The 10,380-nt window shown below is 43.3% G+C and overlaps 1 protein-coding gene across 1 annotated transcript in view; it reads right to left on the minus strand.

Moving 5' to 3' along the window:
* The window catches only part of LOC124792217 (beta-glucuronidase-like), a 153,582-nt gene extending 143,453 nt beyond the window's left edge, over nucleotides 1-10,129 (minus strand). The window contains exon 1 of the mRNA XM_047257922.1: nucleotides 9,955-10,129. The gene's annotated coding sequence lies outside the window, so the exon portion shown is untranslated. The remainder of the gene's footprint in view (nucleotides 1-9,954) is intronic.
* Nucleotides 10,130-10,380: the final 251 nt, after the last annotated feature.

A 10,380-nucleotide genomic window follows, 5' to 3' on the forward strand; every position in this document is an offset into this window, starting at 1 on the left:
CAGCAGAGAAGGAGTAACAGCAGAATGCGTCGGTCAGTTGAGCTCAGACATCGCTGGTGGACTAATCATGGGTTGCCACCTGAGTAACAAATCAATAAGGCGCATCTCAACCCTTCTGGAGCTTCCCAAGGCGACTCTGGACGATGAGATTGTGAAGTGGAGACGCAAAGGAACAGCTACAGTAAACCAAGACAAGGCAGGCCTCATGTACTGAAGGGCAGGGACCGCCGAACACTGCGGAGAGTTTTTTTTAAAATCTCGTGAAACTCAGCGAAGGGATTCACTTGTGAGTCCCAAAGTGCTACCAGCAGTGCACGTGGCACAGTGATTGTGCGTCTGGAGTTACAAACAGTGAGGTACAATGGTCGAGCAGCTCGTTAAAAGCCACACATTTCTATAGTCTGCAACACTTGAGGTGGCGTTTAGAGCGATGCCACCGGACAGTGGGCGATTGGGAACGAGTGATTTGGAAATGGGTGACTGTAAACGAAAGATCTGGATGATGAATCACGCTGTACTCTTTGGCAATCCAATGAAATGGTCTGGGTTTGACGAATGCCTGGAGAATGTTACTTGCATTCATGTGTGGTGCTAACAGTGAAGTACAAAGCAGGTGATGGTACTATATAGGGGTATTTCTCTTGGTTAGGGTGTGGTCCTTCTGCTGCGCTTAAGTAAACGCTAAATGTGGAAGAAGATAAACAAATTTGACAGCACTGTGTACTATGTATATTACAGGAACAGTCCAGATGCGATGATTCTATCAGTAAGAGAATGTACCCTGTCACAAAGCAATATCTTTGATGAAGTGCTTTGCGGACAATAATATTACTGAAATGGACAGGGCTGCCCAGAGCCCCGATCTGAACTCAATGTACCACCTCTGGGTCAGTCAGAATGTCGATTTGTTTCCAGACCCGACGTCCAACATTACTACATTCTCTGGTTTCAGCCCTTGAGAAACTATGGCCTACAATTCCTCCACAGACATTCACACACATCATTAAAAGCCGTTGTAAAGCCGAAGGGTGGACCCACTCCCTTTTAATGACCACAGAAAGCTGTCCGGATGCATTTTATCAGATAGTGTATGTTCTTGGTCCCTGGTTACGTCCTAGTCTCTGCTTACAATCTGAATAAAATTTATTATCAATAGCGGTCAAAGACTCCGGATATGTGAAGTTAAACCCATACGGCCAGATAACTTGTTAAAGAGCGCACAGGAGCGGATAGAGGTTCAGAGAAATCGCTCACCCTTGGGGAGATGAATCCCCTTAAAGACGAAATGATCAGCCATGATCAAGGGCATGCGGATTCGGAAGACTTTGGTACCCACTGCCTTAAAGATGCGTTATGTGTAGCCGCAGGAAATGTGGCCTGTAACTGACAAAAAGAAAAAAAAACATTAGCAATATATTGTACATTAGTACCCCATTAAGATTCTCAGAAGAAGACTGCCAAGGGGAGGTGACCGTAAGAAAAAGATTGAAAAACAAACGAAACGATAACGTTCTACGAATCGGAATGTGAAATATTAGAAGTCTGAATGTGTTAGGCACATTAGCAGATATCTGCAACAAGAAACGCAAAGGCTCAATGTAGACGCAGCAGGTGATAGTCAAGTGAAATGGAAAGCTGAGAAGGATTTGTAGTTAAATGATTATAGGGTAATATAAACAGCAGCAGAAAATGTTTAACGGGAGTAGAATTCGTTGCGAATAGAAGGGGAGTTATGGCGAACAGTTCAGTGATATGATTATTCTCATCAGAATTGACGACAAACCAATGAGAACAACAACGGTTCAGAATGGAGGGATAGGAAGGGTATGCGAAAACACTGAGGGATAACTCAATAAGTAAAGAGAGATGAAAATAAATAACCATGAGGGATCGGAACGCTGTAATAGGGGAAGGAATAGAAGACAAATTAAGCGGATAATAGTGATAATACTGGCTTGGTAGTAGGAATGACAGAGTAGGTAGACTCCTTGATCTGCCGACAAAATTTTAGCTGGGTATGGCAAATATACTGTCCAAGATTTGAAAGTTCCTGACAGATTAACACGGGAATCTGGGACCTTCGCCTTTCGCAGGCGAGTTCTCTATCCACTGAGCTGTTCAAGTACGACTAGCAAGTCCTCCTCCCCCCTCTCAGATTCACTCCTGCCTTTCAAACTGTGGCTAAGGTATTTCTCCACAGAGCGCTAGACCCGCGAAACGTCAGCAGAACTCCTGTGAAGTTTGGAAGGTAGGAGAGAGGGTACTGATGGAATTTAAGCTGTCAGAGCTGGATAGCTCAGTCGCCTGTGAAAGGCAAAGCTCCCAAGTTCGAAACCCAGTCTAGCACACTGTTTTAATCGGCAGTGAAGTTTCAAATCGGCAAACACTTCGCTGCAGAACGAAAATTCATATTTAACACTGACAAAGAACCGCCAGAGAAGAAGGTATATTTGAAGAAGGCCTGGATGCACGCGAAGGCATTAGCTGTATTTCATCACGGTGAGATAGAGATTCCGAAATCTGATTTTGGATTATAAGATGTACCCAGGGGTAGATACAGAGTCAGCTCACAATTCAGTAACTAAAGTAGAATACTAAAGTATCGTGGAATTATGAAGTGTGTTTCAAGTACTGTATGGCTGTACACACTGCAATAGTAATACCATATTAGGCAGAATTAATTTTTCGCCAAGCAGCCGAGTGTGCACTGTTTTGCAACTTCCTGACAGATTAAAACTGTGTGCTGGACTGGGCCACAAACGTAGAGCACGAGAGAGATGCTGGCGGTAGTAACCGAGTTCTGCCAAGAAAGCATTACCACAGTGGGCACTTCGATTGAAGAAGAATAGAAATCTCTAAAAAGGGCAATCACAGAAGTCAAACATAAAAATATAGATACAAGGACGGCAACTGCGAAGAAAACTTGTGCAGCGGAAGCAGTAAAGGTCACTTAGGAGTAAAATAAATACGAAATGCAGTGGTGCTACGGTGAAATTTCTCCTGCAAAAATGTGAAGGAATCGAAAGTAAAATAATCACCGGAAGACAGATTAAGCATTCAGAAAGCTAAATTATTTTAGGTGAAATTAAAAACAACGCCTTCGTCATTGAGAATGAAAAGGAAATTCCATTGTTAACCGCAGAGTAGAGAGCGGATAGGTGGAAAGAGTACATTAAAGTCCTGTAGATGGAGAGAAGTTGTCTGATGATGTGATAGAAACAGAAATGAAAGTCTGTATGGAAGACATAGCAGATCCTGTATTAGAGTCAGAGTTGAATAAAGGATTGGAAGACTTGCGATCAGATGAGGCAGAAAGGCTAGGTAACGCCTCATCGGAATTTCTAAAACAATAGCGGGGAAGTGGCAACGTAAGGATCATTTTGGTAAATGTACAGATTCCGAGACCGCAGACATATCACTGGTCTCTCGGGATGATCCACACAATCCCGAAGGTAACAAGGGCAGTTAAGTACGAGAACTACTGCACAATCGGCTTAACAGCTCATGCATCCAAGTTGCAGACATGAATAATACGAGTATATAGAAGAATGGCAAAAAAATTGGTAGATCTGTTAGATGACTGTCAGTTTGGCTTTCGTAAAGGTAAAGGTACCAGGCAGGCAATTCTGACGTTGTAGTTGATAATTTAGGCTGGACTTCAGAAAAATCAAGACAACCTATGGTGTACATCGACCTAGAAACAGCATTCAGTAACATCAAATGATGCAAAACCTTTAAAATTCTGTGAAAAATAGGCACGCAGGGACTTCAGAAAGTAACGTACAGATATTGTGGTTCCAAATTTCGTGCACACACTGCTCTGCTACTGTACGGATAACAGGCGCATCACTATGGGAGTGAAACGGCGCAGCAACTGGAAACGCACTCCAAAGCTGAAGTACGCAGGACAGTGCGGTTCTTGTAGGCGAAAGTCTAAACTACACACAGTTTCACCACGAAATTCTATCGGTATATGGACAAAGTGCAGTGTCACGTCCAGCCGTAGTGAAATAGTGCCAAGAACTTGACCAAGACCGCACACACGTGGCTGATGTAATCAACCACAGAGGACAATTTCTGCCAATTTGGGAAGATCATCTGGGGAGAAATCGATTTTCTGAGGATATTTACTCATCAATTCTCGAATGGCTCCGTGACCAAGGAGCGGATTCTACCGTCGAAGGGTTGAACGATTGCTTGAACGTGCCGATCGTTGTTTAGAGAGACTTAGTCACTGTGTCGACAAATAGTGTCACGTATCTGAGTCATTTTGAGTGTAGTGCGGTATTCAATAAAAGTTACTCGGCCTGGCATAAGAATGTGTAAAATACATTTTGAAGTCCCTTCCTATAAGCTATACGAAAATATCGGTAATATACAATAGATACGATGATGGATCGATAAGACTGGTAAAGCAAGAAAGAAGTGCAAGAGCGTACATCTTGCATATCGACGAAGCCATGAGGGAAATTAAAGCAATTTTCATGAGTGGGAGTAATATTAGGGTGAAACAACATCAATGATAAAATTAGCTGAAGAATTTGCCACCTTTTGTGCTTTCTTATGTGAAAGTGAGGTAGAATTACAGGATTTGTTTTGTAGAAAAACCGGTATCAATGATGGTAAAACAAATTTTACTGTCCGTCTAGATTGCATTCGTTTCTAATGCTATTAGAAACATTATAGCTTAACAAATGCAGAGGGTGCCCAAAAATATGGAAAGACAAAAAACAACACATTACCATTCCTAATACTCGTACAGCGTAGGAAACACGTTGGTATTCAAAACAGGTTCCAGGCATCTTGCAGTGATTAAATGTATGGATTTCAAGGGAATCTTACACCATTCTTCCTGCAAATAGTACACAAGTTCAGGTAATGATGATGGAGTTGGATGGTGATCATACACCCGTATCTTCAAAGTAGACCACAAAGGTTCAACAATTTTGGGATCCGGTGAATGTGGTGATCAAGGGAGATTCGACAATTCATCCTACTGCTCACAATGCTAGTCCTGCACATTTATAGCTGTGCCAACATGGACGTCTTCTTGGAAGACAGCATCACCATCCGGGAACAACCATTGTACCATGGGATGGACCTCATCACGCCAAATGATCCACAGCCTTGGCAGTAATGCGATCTTGCACAGTAACCATGGAGCACATGGAGCCTATCACGGCGCCAAAGAGGACTTCCTGCTAGCAACTCCAGATGCAGTGCGCTGGATTGAAGGACTGGATATTCAGTTGTAAAGACAATCTTAAGTTTCTTGTGTGTCAATATGTACATATGTATATGTAATTTCATGATATGTCTGTATTAGCCATACGCTAAATAACATGGAATACCACGACATTGCTGCCCCAATCACCACCTAACTACCGTCATGTTTCGCTTTTGAGACATAAACTCGTCCAGAAGCTGGAAATAGTGGGGAACAAGACTCATCAGACCAAATGACTTTCTTCCATTGCTCCATAGTCCGTTTTCCTGTTACGGTTATTTTTATCACAGATGAGTGGTCTTGGAATGCCAGCTCGCAATCAATTACCTTCGTGTTGCTTTGGTGCTGACAGGGTTCGCGAGTGAGACATTCAGATCCGCAGTGATTTTTGCAGCTGTGGTCCTCTTATTTTTCGTCACAGTCCTCTTGAATTACTATCTGTCACGATCGCTCAATACACACTTTCGTCCACGTTGAGACTTGGTTGATGATATTTTTCCGCTTTCCCCGTATGCGATGTAAATCTTCGATAGGGAGAACCTTTAAAACACTAAACACTTCGGTAACTTTGGTTACAGAAGAACCCAGTTTTTGCCCATGTTCTAACTCACTGAGCTCCGTCATAATGCACTCACAACTCCACAGTACAGCCGGCCGGAGTCGCCGAGCGGCTCTAGGCGCTACAGTCTGCAACCACGCGACCGCTACGGTCGCAGGTTCGAATCCTGCCTCGGGCATAGATGTGTGTGATGTCCTTCGGTTAGTTAGGTTCAAGTAGTTTAAGTTCTAGGGGATTGATGACCAAAGAAGTTAAGTCCCATAGTGCTCAGAGCCATTTTTTTGAATCCACAGTACACTGTTCAGACCACGTATTGTGGACATTGCACAGGTGGTGTTCGCGGTCAAATACAACAGTGTAACCCGCAGGCCGAGCTAGCATCTGCATTTATGTTCAAGCATTCATTTCTCGTAGTGCTTCGCCGCGCGGTGTAGCGGCGCAGTCTTAGGCGCCTCGTCACGGTTCGCGCGGCTTCCCCCGTCGGAGGTTCGAGTCCTCCCTCGGGCATGGGTGTGTATGTGTCGTCCTTAGCTTAACTTAGTTTACGTTAGATTAATAGTTTGTAGGCCTAGGGACCTATGACCTCAGCAGTTAGGTCCCATAGGAACTTACCACAAATTTGCAATTTCTTTGTGGTGCTTTCATATTTTTGTCTAACCCCTGTAAACGAGAATTACAGGATCTGTTTAATGGAATGACCAATCTAATGGGCATATAACATGGGGAAAGTAAACCTAAGAAAGCCGAAAGTAATGAGAAGTAGCAGAAATGAGACAAACGAAGAACTCAAAAGAAAATTTGGTACCACCTAGTAGACGATGAGGGTAAAAAAAAGTCTATTAGCACTAAACACAGGCCTTAATTTGAGGAAGAAATTTCGGGGAATGGACGTTTGGAGCAGAGCATTCTGTGACAATAAATCATGACTATAGGAAAATCAGAAAAGAAGAGAATCGAAGCGTTTGACATAAAGTCTTTAAGTAGACTCGTCAGGTAAGAATTGAAGAGATTCTCCACAGTATGGGAAAGGAACGAATATGTGTGAAATATTAACTAGAAGAACGGATAGCATGACAGAACATGCGTTCCTCAGGAAGTAAGTTCCACGGTACCAGTGGAAGGGCAAACAACATACGTAAAACGGCAACTGGAATACATCCAACAAATAATTGAAGACATTGGTTGTTAAGTGCTCATCTGAGACGACGACGATGGCACAGGAGAGGAAATCGTGGCGGGTCACATCAAACAAGTCAGGAACTGAGGAAAGAAAAGGCAACATAACTGCATTGTTGTGTCACGTGAAACAATGTGAGCCTTCACAGCACACGTTACCGCTGCTCCTCTTGCCATTTCGTTGAACTCGGAGAACATTTAAAATATGGTCATGAACGCACAGAGCTGAAGGGACTAACTGAAGACAGAACAACTAAAGGATGGAAACTGCGAACTACCCTGCTGGTTGATCCCTAAAAATCAGCAGACACTCAAAACGCTTCACTTTCAATTATGTCATGGTTCCGTCCTCCTGTAACTTGCTGGATAAATCAGGTCAAATATCAAAGGAAGGCAAGCGATTCCAAATAGGATCATGTCCGGTAAAGGACTGCGGTGGCCAAATCAGTCTTTGAGTTGAGGACATCTTTACTTTATACATGCAGCTTGGTGCGCCAAGGCTTTTCCTGTTACAAAAATTTGTCTGTCGATGAAGTAGCAAAAGCAGCTACTTACGTTATGAGAATTTGTTAGATCAGATAAGAGGTACCTGCCGGACGGAACTGTAGTGCTATGTTCGAGATCTGCGGCAGTTTTTTCCTGCAGTGTGTAACATTAGCAATGGTTAAATTATTTTAAAAATCCACTTATCAGAACGAACTTCGGTATATTACTATCGTAGAGCAGCATTTATATCAAACTTAATAAAGAATACTATGTTTAAAACTATTAAACGATATGCATTCATACTTACAAAATTATGCAGTTTATTGTCAGTACAAACACACAAATGCAGTAATCAAAATAAGTGTTGAATATTGCTTTATTGTCAATAATAGACACAATAGGAAACAAAACTGTTGTTGTTCTGTCACTTATAGTTATAAGAAAACAAGAACAAACAAGTTAAACACATTTCCACTTGACAACCCAAAACAAAACAAAAAAGAACTTAACAAAAGATTCTATTACAAACACTACGGTTTCTTCTCACTGTCATCTTGCATAAAGAATTTTTTGTAAACCAGTTGACCCTCCTATTAATTGGAGATGCTTTTGAATGCGGTTAGGCATACTCTTCACCAAATTGTCGAGAGAAGTCAGTGGGATATTGTCACACTCCTCCACAGCGGCCTGTACGAGATCCAGTGAAGTCTCTGGTGGGGCAGGACGATTGAAAACCTCTCGTTTTAGCACAGCCCATGCATTCTCAGTCACTTGATATATGGAGAATATGGAGGCCATTCTACTCAACTGACACTGTACTCCGCTGGGGAGGTGTGCCAGAACATTGTGCTGATGGGGGCGTGCATTGCCGTACACCAGCGCGAACCCCGCTCTAATATGTTCACCAAATGGAGCCACAATGCGTGCAAGGATGTCGTCCCAATACTTCGCACCAGTCATCCCCTCATGTATTGGCACAGTCGGTGTCCTGCGGCCATGCATGATTTCACTCCAAAACGTGACTGAACTGCCTTGACAAGAGTCTTTGATACAGTTAAGATGCAAATGTTGTCTTCGTTGCCTCCACACAAGAATGTCAGTATTGTCAGGGTGGGGACTGATACGTGCATCATCAGAAAGCAGTGTTGTGTCCCATTACTCCCTAGCCCACGAAGAATGGTTTCGTGCCCATGCGACACGAGCCCCCCCCCCCCCCCCCCCCTCTGATCCCGATTTAGGTGGGGAACATTGAGAGGTCTTCCAGCACGTTATCCCTACTCACAGAGACTGTTTCGTATCGTTTGTTTCGACAGCTGCACTGCTATAGCTGTTTGGAATTGCAACCATAGACGTGTAGCGTTGTGTTGATGGTTTCTGTTTGCTTTTATACGCAGATGTCATTCGTACATACCTGTTACTTTTCTTCTGCAGCCACTTCTGTGACGATCCACAACTTTTCTTGGCAGCAGAAACTTGTTCCATATTCTAGAGACAACACTTTGACTCATGGCGACATTCGCTGTGACGTCCATCCGTCTCATTCCCTGCTCCATTAGGGGAACTACACAGAGCTTCTGACTGCATGTAAGTGTCACAGTTCTCGTAATGACACGTAGCACAAGAACTGCAATGTTTACTGGTGACACGGTTGCCACAGACTGTACATACTGCCCCCTCAAAATAGAAACGTGGCCCATTTTCTGCTAAAATTATATTACAAACAAACCGATGTACTGATATCATAACGGGTTTCTGGACCAAAACGTACAATGTTTAAGGAATATTCAACATCTATTTTGATCACAGTATAAGCTTTTCTGCGTGACGTACTGTTTAATAAACATGTATTACTAGACAACAGACAAATTTATTTTCTTTTTGCTATTTTGTCGAAAACTAGCATATTGAGTGCGAGGCCGTATACAAAATACAGATCGATTCTTGCAAGGAAGAAAACAGCAACCAGCCACTGTTGATAAAGCTAACTGTTCACACAAATAGCACCGTTGCCGGTTTCGAACCGACAGGATGATCTTCAGACGGCTGTTCACGTGTAAGCATTAATATAGGTGCATTAAAACGTGAACAGCAATGCACATCAATGTAAGCAACAATATATGTACATCTAAACGTGAACAGGCGTCTGAAGATGAATCTGTCTGTTCGAAACCGAAAATGGCTCAGTTTGCGTTAACGAACAGCTTCATTAACAGTGGCTGGCCGCTGCTTTCCTTTTTGCAAGAATGAAACGGTATTTTCTTTATTTTCCAATGACAATTATGAACCCTGATTTTTGTCACTGTACCTAAGGATCCTCTTCTGGGTGGTCACCTTGTAAAATTACTTTCGTTCGACTACCAAGACATTGGTCGTTTGAAAAGCTGTTTAGTATCCCCCTGACGGCTAATGCCGCAATATTGACATGAAAGAGGTGCGTGGCGTAATGCCATTTACGCTTATGGTAAACGTTTCGATTTTGCAGAGCTAGTGGCTGCTCTCAACTTACTTCAATGTGTTGAGGTGTGCGGCGTGGAGGTCAGCAGGACGCCCGAACACGCACTGACAACTCTGTGTCGCTGGTCGATGTGCTAGCGAGCTTCGGCGTCGCTTATCACCGTCCTCCCTCTGTTCCAAACATTCATCCAATCATCAACGGGGAAGAAGAATTCGTGAGACAGTGCGACGACTGCTGCTGCGGCTGGCCATGTCACGTGACACAGCATAAAGCGGCTGCGCTCAAGGACTTCTGGTACCACGTGCACTGCGCCTCCATCCACAACGTACAGGTCACAGTCCAGTGAATGACGCTTCGGATCTGGTACACCGTCATCTCTTACAAATTTAGCAATGACAGCATATCCGTTTTGCCTGTTACTGGATGCATGTATTACATAGTCGCGATTGGGACGTGTGTGCCATCGTCAAGCGATAA

Source organism: Schistocerca piceifrons, chromosome 1 (assembly GCF_021461385.2).
Source record: "Schistocerca piceifrons isolate TAMUIC-IGC-003096 chromosome 1, iqSchPice1.1, whole genome shotgun sequence".
NCBI classification, from domain to species: Eukaryota; Metazoa; Arthropoda; class Insecta; order Orthoptera; family Acrididae; genus Schistocerca; species Schistocerca piceifrons.